General features: G+C 46.8%; 1 protein-coding gene across 2 annotated transcripts in view; it reads left to right on the plus strand.

Moving 5' to 3' along the window:
- The window catches only part of LOC122813985 (leukocyte surface antigen CD47-like), a 288,924-nt gene that overhangs the window by 143,123 nt on the left and 133,674 nt on the right, over window positions 1–12,127 (plus strand). The window lies entirely within an intron of this gene.

Below are 12,127 nucleotides of genomic sequence, written 5' to 3' on the forward strand. Positions count from 1 at the left end.
TTCCTGCCAGGAAAGATAAATACACTGGCAGACGATCTAAGCAGAAAATCTCTTGGATCCAGGCGAGTGGAAACTGGACCCAAAGACATTCAACAAGTTGATAAACAAGTGGGGGATCCCAGAGATAGTCCTGCTTGCCTCCCCCAGAACTACCAATTGGACAAATTCTGCACAAGGACTCCCCACAAACCAGCTTGGAAAGTGGATGCCCTGTCCTTCATCTGGAAAAATCTATCAGTTTATGCCTTTCCTCCTCTGCCTCTCCTCCCCAAGGTACTACTAAAGATCAAACAGGACAAACCAAGGACGATACTGATTGCACCAGACTAGCCATGACAACACTGGTGTACCCCCTCTTGCGCAGTTTGTCACTGCTGGCACCATCACACCTGCCTCAGACCCCCACCCTGCTGCCCCAGCAGAAGTGCCAGATTTTGCACCCTCCGCTTCAAACCCTGAACCTGGCAGCTTGGCTAATTACCTGATTTCTCAGCTACCATCTCTCAGTAAACAAGTGTTGGATGTCATTCGGGGGGCAAGGAGGCCTAGTACAAGAAATTCTTATGCTGAAAAATGGAAAAGATTCTGTTCCTGGAACCAAACTTGGGATGAGCACAGCAGTGCCCAATTTACCTCAGATTCTTCAATACTTAACTGAGATGTTTCACAAGTGCCATTCTTTTTTCTCCATCAAAATTCATGCCTCCGCCATTTCAGCTCATTACAACACAGAACCCACCCCTCTTCTTTCATCCACTGCTCAAGCAGTTCCTCAGAGGGGCCAAAAACTTAAGACCACCCAGGAGAGCCCCTACTCCAGCCTGGGACCTTAACTTCGTATTGGAGAAACTTAATATCTGAAGTAGTTAACTTCATTTGATCAGCAACCTGTGGGTTACGGATCTGATACAAATCCGAGCCGGCAGCATACCAAGCTAAAGATCCGAGCTCCAAGCTCCACCCCCTTACCCATACTACTCTGCAACCTCCATCCAATTCTCAGATCTCGTTTGCCACGGCTTTGCCAAGCACGGGATTCCTCGAGCTCATATATATATAGATATATATAGATATATATAAATATATAAATATATATATATATATATATATATATATATATATATATATATATATATATATATATATATATAACTTTGGGTACTTAGTTGCTTGAGTGTGTGTGTAGTATTTTTTCTCTTTGGATAGATATTCGTTTTTCTTATTACTTTACTCTATATCCCTCTTATCTTTTGTATCTCTATCACCAGTAGGCCCCTTTTCCTTCAGGTGTGCTTGTGAGTGTGGGTATGGCAGATAGCCAAAAACTTACCTTTTGTAAGTGCACTGAGTGTGGCCATAAGCTGTTGCCAGCAGATGGTCACACTCAGTGCGTTCTTTGCTTGGAGGTGGCCCATCTTTCCTCAGGCTGCCAAATTTGTGCAGCCTTTAACCCCCAGGCTTTGAGAGACAGGAAGAATAAGCTGATTCTTGCGGGCCTTCTACCCGTGGAATCGGCTTCTTCCTCCTCCTCTTCCTCTGTAGCGACAACCGCAGCTGCGGTTGCCCAACCATCTGGCCTTCCTCCCCTGGCTGGGACTCACCATCTCACCTCGTCCCAGGGAGATCGAGAGGTGAAAGAAGGAGAAACAGAAAGGGAGAGAAAGTGACAGAGAAAGAATCCACAAACGGCGGGCCGAATTGGACCCCTCTGCCCTTCCCGCCAAGGTTCTCCCTTCCCCATCGTGGACTTCCAAGCCTTCCTCCCCACGGCTCCGTTCTCCACGCTTCTGTCTGGAGCCGGAGGAGGAGGCCCAAGCATCTTCGAGGTTGTCGCGTCTGCCCTCCCAACCGGTGTTGGCGGCCTCATCCAGATCTACTAGAAGCCTGTCGGAGGCAGATATGGACTGGATGATGCGTCACTTTTTACAGACTCAGCTGCAGATGGGAGTGTTGCTGCCCCCCCTCTGGGGGGAGTTGAGCTCCACTATTTGCCCCGATAGCTCCTTCTCCGATCCACTACCTGGTTTCGGAGTCAGGGAGCTGGCGCCGATGGTTATTGCTACCTCGACGCTGGCCATGCCCTTGAGCCTGTCAGATCCCTTTTTGGATCCGAGCTCCTGGAGCTGAGAGCCGGGCATCGGATCAGAGGGGCAAGTTTGTCTTCGGCTCCGTTGAGGTTGGAGCACACCGTCCACTCGGATCCGAGTGCTTCAGCTCCGACTCCGATCCCTTCATCGGATCTGAGGGTGCCGGCCACCTGTCTTCGAGAGGCCGGTTCCCCTTCGGCATTCGATGTTGTGGAGAGGGTTTTCTCTAGAGGATCGAGACCCCTCGCTCTGTCTTCAGGATCCGCCCACGCTCCCTTGTAGCTCCGTTTGTCCTCCATCATCCAGTCCCAGGGACAGCCTGTGTCATTGCCGCCCCAGCCAGTTCCCCTGGAGGAACGCGAATCCGTTGGTGAGCCCCCCTCGGATAGTCCCCCCCAGGAGATTCCTCACAAACACCTGTGCAAAAGAAGGCACTTGGGACTCCCCTGAGTCCCTCACTGAGGATACCGATTTGGAGGAAGGGGAAGGTTCCCCCAAGTCACCCCCCCCCCTGGACGACATCTCCTTCGGAGACATTATGGAAATGCTCAGCCAAAGGGGGGGGGTCCACCAAAAAGCCTTCCTCAGACGGGTCTGTATTCCTGGAGGCATTTGACACAGGCCCATCTACCTCTTGGGTGTCCCCCCGGCCGATCCTCTGGTCGACCTGATTACCACCAGGGAGTGGAAGGAACCGGACAGTGTAGAGCCTATCCCCAGGAGGCCCGACAAGATTTTGAGCCCCCCTACAGACAAAGCTTCGTGGAGCAAGGGTTCCCCTGTAGATGCCATAGTGGTGGCGGCGGCCACCAAAAAAGAACTAGCTCAGGACAGTTGCCCAGTCCATCCCCCCAACAAGGAGTCCTGGGCAATGGACCGTATTGGAAAGTGGATGTTTGCTTCAACTACCTTCTCTATTAGGGCGCTGAATTACTTGGCCCATGTTATCAGACTGCAGCGGGACCTGGTTAAAGAGTACGCTGAGTCTCCCCCAGAGTCCATGTCAGCCGAGGATAAACGGACTTTCTCGGCTCATATGGCCACTTTCAAATCGGTGTCAAATACATCTATGCGGCTACTCTCCCACGCCACGGAAGGAGCCCTAGAGCTAGCAGGTCCGGTATCGCCTTAAGGCATCATGCCTGTCTTCGGCTTTGCGATTTCTCAGAACCTTTCAAGGCGTCCTTCGCAAATGCACACTTTGATGGGTCTACTCTGTTCGAGAAGACCGTCCGCGAGATGCTGGTCCAGAGCAAGAAGATGGAAAAATGCTGTCAGCCATCGGAATCCATTTCTCTACCCTTTAAAGGTCCTTCTCCAGGAATCAGCGAGGGCAGAAGATGATGTGATTCCGGAAATCTCAGCAGGCCCGGAACGCTCAGGACTCCTTTTACCCCCAGAGGCAGAGGGGGACAAGGTGGACGCCGGCCCAGAGGCAGAGGGGGTCCGAAGAGCTTCAGGTCAAGGGAATCCTTTTCTGACCGACCCGCGCAGCAACCCTGAGGAGTTGCCCGACTGCTTCTCTCTGGAGGCAGTCGGGGGACATTTCTCGAGGCACCTGGCTCATTGGGAGTCTATCACTGTAGATCACTGGGTGCTTCAGGTAATACCCAGAGGCTATTCAATCCCCTTCATAAACAAGCCTCCTTACTCAAGGCGCCTCCCAGATGTTCCACCCACTCAAAGGGAGGCCGCGGCTTTGGAAATAGAAAATCTGTTAGAAGAAAGTGCCATCCAGTATGTTGCCCCCAGACCAGTCCGGATCAGGCATCTACTCCAGGTTCTTTCTGGTGCCAAAAAAGACGGGGGACTTGAGGCCGATTCTTGACCTGTCAACAATGAAACTTTTTGTTGCCAAGGAGAAATTCCGGATGGTCACGCTCCAATCCATCCTGCCCGTCTTGCAGGAGGGAGGACTGGATGTGCTCCATAGACCTCAAGGATACATACTACCATATTCTCATGGACAGACGGTCCAGGAGGTTTCTCCGCTTTCGGCTAGGGGCCAGTCCTTACCAGTTCAGGGTCCTACCCTTCAGTCTCACCAGAGCTCCCCAGGGTGTTCACCAAGGTCATGGCAGTTGTTGCGGCCCACCTAAGGCTCCAGGGCATACAGGTCTTCCAGTACCTAGACGACTGGCTCCTCACCACCCCCACCAGGCATCCACTCTCTCTAGCCAGGGACTTCTTCCTCCATTTATCATCCCAGTTGGGGATCACTATAAATGTCAAGAAGTCGTTCCTCCAACCTGTTCAGGTTATAGACTTTATAGGGGCCAGGATAGATTCCCTTCAGGTTAGGGCTTTCCTAACGCCAGACAGACTTCACAGCATGATTCTACAAGTACTAGCTCTTCTTCCGTCTCCTGCTCCCCCAGCAGAGTTAGTCCTGAGAGCTTTGAGGTCCATGGCGGCAGCGATCAATTTGATCCCTTACTCTCGCCTGCACATGAGGGTTTTACAGTGGACTTTGCAAGTCCAGTGGTCCATTCTACATCATCCGCTAAACTTACCAATTCCTCTCAGCAGGGTTTGCAGGAACTGCCTCATGTGGTGGCTCCAATCTCGATCCCTTCAGGAAGGATGACCTTTTGTTATGCCGTTACCCCAGGCCACAGTGACCACGGACACCTCCCACCTAGGGTGGGGGGGCATTGTGCGGGCAGGACTGTCCAAGGCACGTGGACTCAGATACAGACCGTTCTGTATATAAATGTACTGGAGATGAGGGCTGTCTTTTTAGAGTTGCAGGCCCTTCTTGCCTTCCTTCCTCCGGGGACTATTGCAATACAGTCAGACAATATGTCAGTGGTCTGGTATATCAACAAACAGGGGGAAACCTTCTTTGCCGAGAAGCCATGAGAGTTTGGGCGATCTCCACCAACCGCTTCCTTTTAGAAACGCACACTCCTGGTCGGTCCAACATTCTGGCAGACAAATTGAGCAGAACTATTCTCTCCCCTTTCAAGTGGTCTCTGAACTCTTCCGTAGTGGAACAGATCTTCCTCAAGTGGGGTCAGCCTTGCTGTGATCTCTTTGCATTGCCTTCCAGTGTGAAGTGCAGCGAGTTTTTTGCTCTAATTCCTCCTTTAGGGGAAGCTCCCAGAGATGCTCTAGTCCATGCTTGGCCACCCGGTCTTCTGTATGCATATCTACCACTTCCGCTGATGACAAAATTTTTGCAGAAAGCTCGTCGGTTGGGGAGCAAGGTTATCATCATAGCCCCATTCTGGCCTCGTCAAGTCTGGTTCCCCTGCCTATGGTCTCATCTCATAGCTCCTCTCTGGATCTTGGACCCCATTCCAGATCTGATCTCTCACCCCTCAGGAATGACCCCTCCGAATCTGGACAAGCTCAAGCTCTCAGCTTGGCTGATCCAGTTCCCTTAATTGCCAGGACTCCCGGTATCTCTTCCCTAGTCAAGTCCATTATGGTGGCGGCACATAAACCCTCTACCAGGAAGATTTACAATAGTAAATAGAAACGTTTTTCCATTTGGGCTTCACATAAGAACTTGGATCCTTTTACTGCTCCTATTCCAGTGGTTCTAGAATTCTTGTCTCATATTTTTCAGCAGGGGGCCAGTTCATCTACTGTAAAGGTTCAGCTGGCTGCTATTTCCCATTTTCATATTGGGGGCAACTTTGCTTCTCTTGCTGCTACCAGAATTTGTAAGGCCTTTCTAAAAGGTACCTTACAATAGTAAATAGAAACGTTTTTCCATTTGGGCTTCACGTAAGAACTTGGATCCTTTTACTGCTCCTATTCCAGTGGTTCTAGAATTCTTGTCTCATATTTTTCAGCAGGGGGCCAGTTCATCTACTGTAAAGGTTCAGCTGGCTGCTATTTCCCATTTTCATATTGGGGGCAACTTTGCTTCTCTTGCTGCTACGAGAATTTGTAAGGCCTTTCTAAAAGGTACCTTTCTTTTGAGACCTCCTATCAGAAACTCATCCCCACAGTGGGACCTGACCTTAGTTCTTCAGGCGTTTAGTATCGCTTCTGTTTGAACCTGCAGCTTCCATTGATCTGAAGTTCTTTTCATGGAAGATGGCCTTTTTGGTAGCCATTACCTCAGCCAGGAGAGTGTCGGAGCTTCAGGCTCTTTCTATCAAACCTCCATACCTTGTATTTCACAAGGACAGGGTATCTCTCAGGACTAATCCCTCTTTTCTTCCCAAAATTGCTTCTGAGACGAACATTAATCAATCCATTAATTTGCCAGTTTTTTCCCCCCAATTACCAGAACAAGGGGGAGTATAAACTTCATTTACTGGATGTTCACAGACAGGTACGTTTTTATTTACACATGACTGTCTTTCGTAAATCTGACAAACTTTTCGTCTCCTTTGCAAAACCTTTTTTAGGGAAACCAATTTCTAAAGTGACTCTCGCCAGATGGATTTCGAGTTGTATTGTCTTAGCATATAGAGAATCTGGCTTGCCAGAACCAATGGGAGTTCATGCTCATTCTACGCATTCTATGGCAACGTCTGCTGCATTGTGGTCTAGAGTTTCCCTGGATAACATTTGTTCAGCAGCTACCTGGGCATCCCCTCACACATTTATTTCTCATTATAAGCTAGATTTGGTGCCTAGAGGAAGGGCTGCTTTTGGTTCTGCAGTGCTCCGGAATATTCTTCCTTGAGGACCTCCCAAGATTTCGGGTAGCTGGGGACTCTGTCCCACAGGTTGCTGATCAAATGAAGTTAACTATTTCAGATAAAGAAGTTATGTACTCACCATAACGTACCATCTGAGTAGGTAACTTAATTTGTCAGCAACCGTCCCTCCCTCCTTCCCCCTAACCTGAATAGTTATTTAGCTGAACTCGAGGTTTGGATGCTCAAGTTTTGTTTGTCTCTGAGTCAGGTTTTCTCAGGTTGTTAGTTTATTTTTTTGTTTGTGCAGGTAGCAAACGCGATCTGAGGATTGGAAGGAGGTTGCAGGGTAGTATGGGTAAGGGTGTGGAGCTTGGAGCTCGGATCTTTAGCTTGGTATGCTGCCAGCTTGGATCCGTACCGGATCTGTAACCCACATGTTGCTGACAAATGAAGTTACCTACTCAGATGGAATGTTATGGTGAGTACATAACTTCTTTTTACCTCCTTTTGAGCCAGCTGCAAATGCAGAGTTCAGATTCCTTTTTTGGAAGACAGCCTTCCTTTTAGCCATCACTTCAGCAAGAAAGGTGTTTGAATTACTGGCCCTTTTGGCAGTGGAGCCTTTCATCATCTTTCATGCAGACAGGGTGTCCCTCAGGACCAATCCCTCCTTCATGCCCAAGGTAGTATCCAGTGTGGCTCTTAATCAGTCCATTCATTTACCAACCTTCTTTTCTAATCCGCAGAACAAAGGGGAATGGATACTGCACTCCTTAGATGTGCACAGACAACTTAGATTTTACTTGGACAGGACGAAACCTGTCAGGAAATCTGAACAGTTCCTGGTGGCATTTGTTGCAGGGGCAGAGGGGAAGGCCATTTCAAAGCAAACCATTTCTAAATGGATAGGCCATTGCATTAATTTCTGCTATAAGCACCATGGAAAACCTATCCCACAGGGGATAAGACCACATTCAACCAGGGCTGCATCTACTTCTACAGCCTTTCTCAGAGGTGTCCCTAACAGGGACAGCCTAGAAGCTGCTACCTGGAGTTCTGTACATACTTTCACCAAGTATTGTAATTTACTAATTTTCTCTAAATCCAGAGCTGGTTTTGCCACTGCAGTCTTGCAGGGCCTTATAGCTGGTCCTAATGCTATCTAAATTCCTCCTCCCATCCTTAGCTTTGGGAATCTACCCAAATGTGATGACTGCAACAGTGAAACACGAAGAACATAGTACAGTTGTGTACACTTACCATAAATGTAGATGTTCGAGTGTATTCACTGTTGCAGTCCTGGTTATCCTCCCTCCACCCCCCCTGACTTCTTTTGGCTATACCTGTATTACTTTTTACTATGCTTAAAAGCTTTTTAGTGTATTTGCTTTTTTGGTGGAGGTATTACCTTGCAGCTTTTTGGTGTATTTGCTTTTTTGGTGGAGGTTTTACCTTATATATATATATATATATATATATATATATATATATATATAAAAACTGATGTAATGGCATCGGCTGCATGCTTTATACCCCTGACTACCTGATGTCATGGAAGATGAGACAGCAACTGACGCAGGACCCAAGACTTTGATAATCAGACCGACTGAGGGCTACTGCAAGCAGATAACCAAAATGTGATGACTGCAACAGTGAATACAGTAGAATATCTACATTTATGGTAAGTGTACACCACTGTACTTTGTGGCATATGTCCTAAACCTCAGGACAAGGTTCAATGAACTCATGGGCTTGGCCCAGGAGAACCTGGCAAAAGCCCAAGAGCAGAAAAAGGTCTGATATGACAGAAATACTTTAGTCAAAGAGTATGCTGTAGAGCAGCAGATAAATGGTTCTCATTCCTGTCAAGACGCAACAAGCTGCCTACAAGGTGGTAAAGAAGGTCAGCGATGTTAAATACATGGTAGAACTGCTAGGCAGGGGCACTAATTGTACCATTTTAACATGATGAAACCTTACCATGATAGGGAGCCCCATGTACTGAGTATTTGCAATGGATTGCAGGAGGAGTCTGAGGGGGATCTGGTGACTGCTCTCTTCAGAGAGACTCGAACTGGCACCTCAGTGGAAGAGGTAGCAATGTCCCATCAGCTATCCCCTGCCCAAGTTCAAGAAATCTGAGCAGTGTTACAAGAGTTTAGGAACATGTTCACTGGGAAACCAGGGTGCGCCACCATGTGGATACAGGACCCCAAAGGCCTATTAAGCAGGCCCCTTATAGGGTGCCTGAGAGAGTCAAACAGATTCTGAGTGACGAGATGCAGGAAATATTGGAACTAGGGGTAATTCAGGAGTCCAGCAGTCCCTGGGCCTCCCCAGTGGTGCTGGCACCAAAGAAGGATGGCAGCAGCAGGTTCTGTGTGGACTACAGGAAATTAGTCACACAGAGTCAGATGCTTACTCTTTGCCTAGGACAGATGAAGGCCTAGAGCAGCTGCGTGGGGCCAAGTATCTTACCATCGTTGATCTTACCAAGTGTTACTAGCAGGTCTCCTTGACTCTCAGTGCTAGAGAGAGATCAGCCTTTCTTACTCCTTTTGGCTTGTATGAGTTGACAAAGATGTCATTTGGGATGAAAATGCCCCAGTGACTTTCCAGATGCTGGTAGATTGTATCCTAGCAGGAGCAGGAGATTTTGCCTTCGTTTACCTAGATGATATTGCTATCTACAGCCATTCCTGACAAGAGCACCTTTAGCATGTCAGAGAGGTGCTGGGTAGACTACAGAGGGCAGAATTGACCATTAAGCCCAGCAAATGTCAGGTAGGTATGGCAGAGGTCTTCTACCTAGGACATAGAGTGGGGAGTGTTAAGATCAGGCCAGAACCTGCCAAAGTGAAGCCATTCAGGCATGACCTGCCTCTGTTACCAAAAAGCAAGTGAGGGGATTCTTAGGGACAGCAGGGTACTACAGAAAGTTTGTCCTCAATTCTAGTACCATAGCTGCTCCCCTCACAGACCTGACAAGGGAAACAGGCCAGATAAAGTAGTGTGGATCCCAGCACGTGAGCAAGCATTTCAGAAGCTTAACATAGTTTTGGGAGGACCCCCCCCCCTGTGTTAGCTGGTCCAGATTACAACAAATAATTTGTTGTGCAGGTGGCTGCTTCAAACCATGGGGTGGGGGCTGTATTTGCCAGGTTTCTTCAGTGGGAGAAGAGCACCCACTGGTTTATCTCAGTCGTAGGCTCCAACCCAGGGAGGAATGCTTTGCAGCTGTAGAAAAGGAATGCCTAGCCATAGTGTGGGCACTGCAGACATTTCACCCTTATCTGTGCGGAAGGAAATTCATTGTAATTACAGACCACAATCCCTTAACATGACTACATCAAGCCAGACAGCAAAATGCCAGGTTACTAAGGTGGAGCCTAGGGTTGCAGGCATATAATATGACAGTGCAGCACTGCAGTTGGGGTTAGCAATGCCAACACAGATGGGCTCTCAAGACAGAGAATTGGGTAAGGTATTCCCAGATAGGCTCAACCCTCTCAAGCAATGTTTCTCAAGGGTCACTTGAAAACTAGCTGGAGATTTCGAGTGGGGGGGGGTTGTGACACTGCCAGCCCAGCTATCTGGAATTTTGTAAATCATATGTCATTTTTGATTATTAATATGAATCATATGTTTGTCTTACAAATGTAAGAGAACTATGTTATGTGTATATTAAACTGTTGGTGCAGAAGTGTGTGTTGAACTGCATGTTATGTGCTGAGCTTCAAGAATGTACTCACGGTTTACCCTACTGGAAAAGAACAGAAATGTATATAAACTATATACCTGTGCCAATGTATGTTTTAATAATAGATGCTGGAACATACAGAGTTAACGTGCAAACCCTCAAAAAATAAGTTATACGTTGAAATACAAGTGTGTTATCTCTCAGCTTTAGCAAGGAGAAAAGATGTCTAGAACTAGAAGTTTCTTTCTATTGTCTTGAAACAGAAATAATTACTAGGTTTAAAATGTAAATTGTTTTTATTGCTTTGTGACTTCCTGGCAGCTGTACAGTTCTGAGATAAATGTATTTCTCACACAGAGGTGTTAAATTGTGAAATATCTGGTTAGCCTGGGAACTGAAGGCAGGTGACAGAGTGATGTCATCCCACTGACCCAGCAGTAATGTTTGATAGTAATGTAAGAACTCTCTGACACAAACTGGGCATTTTGTGTTTGGCTTTGGATCTGACAACATCCACTCATCTGCATTTGTCTTGCTACTAGTAAGTAAGTAGGGTACAGTAATTTCTTTTAGTTATAGATAGGAATGTAGTAAATATTAGTTTAGATGTTTTCTGTATTTATTTGAGACTGTCCTGCAATGTTGTTTTAAAATAATTCCTGTGATTCTGAACTCTGTAGTTATTGTGTTTGAATATTGTGTTGTTCTTTTATTATTTATTATTAAATATATTTAAAACTTTTAATTGTGGCTGGTCTGTTTAGAGATATTTAAGCGCTTAGAGTACTTGCATATGTATTTGGTGACACTGTATAGGCTACACCAATAGCATTGTAACATTACATAGTAGGATTGGTCATTCTTTATAAGGGCCTTATAGTAGCTGATAAGTAAGGGTGATTGGTGGCAGTGGTAACTACCTTAGAATCTGGGCAGAAGGGGGCATAGCTAATAAACCTGTGCCAGTCTTCCCCCAGGAGTGTCTGAGTGTTAGTATATAAATCAAACTTCAAAGTGTGTGTGTGTGTGTGTGTCAGCTACTTGGGCAGGGAGAAGAAGCACTGATTGGACTGAGAGGGTGTTGGAGGTTTTGGCTTGACCACTCGGCTGAGATCTTAACCCTATAGCTGTGCCAGTGGGGAGTCTTACTGGGGATCTGGAGAAAGAGGGAGAAACTAGCCCTCAGACTGACTGTGATCTCTGTGTCTTCTTAAGGGAAATTGTACTTTACTGTGTGTGTACTTGTCATCCTCCCAATGTGTACGTCCCTCACTGGTGCTAGTGGTGAGGATCAAGTTTTCTTGATTACTGGGGGCAGTGCAGGGGCATCACAGTAATATCACGCACAAAAGATCAGCTTTGCAAACATCAGCACTGTAGTACTAATACACCAAGCAAAAATTTTGGTGCATGCAAAACAAACTTTAAAAAACAAAGTAAAGCATCATTTTCTCCAGGGAGTAAGACCTCCTGCACCCAACCCCCCCCCCCCCGCTGATTATATACACTAACCCAGAGAATGCACAGTCTCTGAGAAAGGGCATATTTCCCTTCTCTGAGAATTGTGCAAGCATGCACACCTGTCAACCATTTGTGAACTAAACAGATGCTGGCCAAAGGGGAATTTGTGGATATTCATTTCACCTTTAGAGGTAGGTGTGTGTGTGTGTGTGTTGTAAAATATATATATATATATATATATATATATATATATATATATATATATATATATATAT

This window comes from Protopterus annectens, chromosome 10.part0 (genome assembly GCF_019279795.1).
Source record: "Protopterus annectens isolate FY-2018-M chromosome 10.part0, PAN1.0, whole genome shotgun sequence".
Classification (NCBI taxonomy): domain Eukaryota; kingdom Metazoa; phylum Chordata; order Ceratodontiformes; family Protopteridae; genus Protopterus; species Protopterus annectens.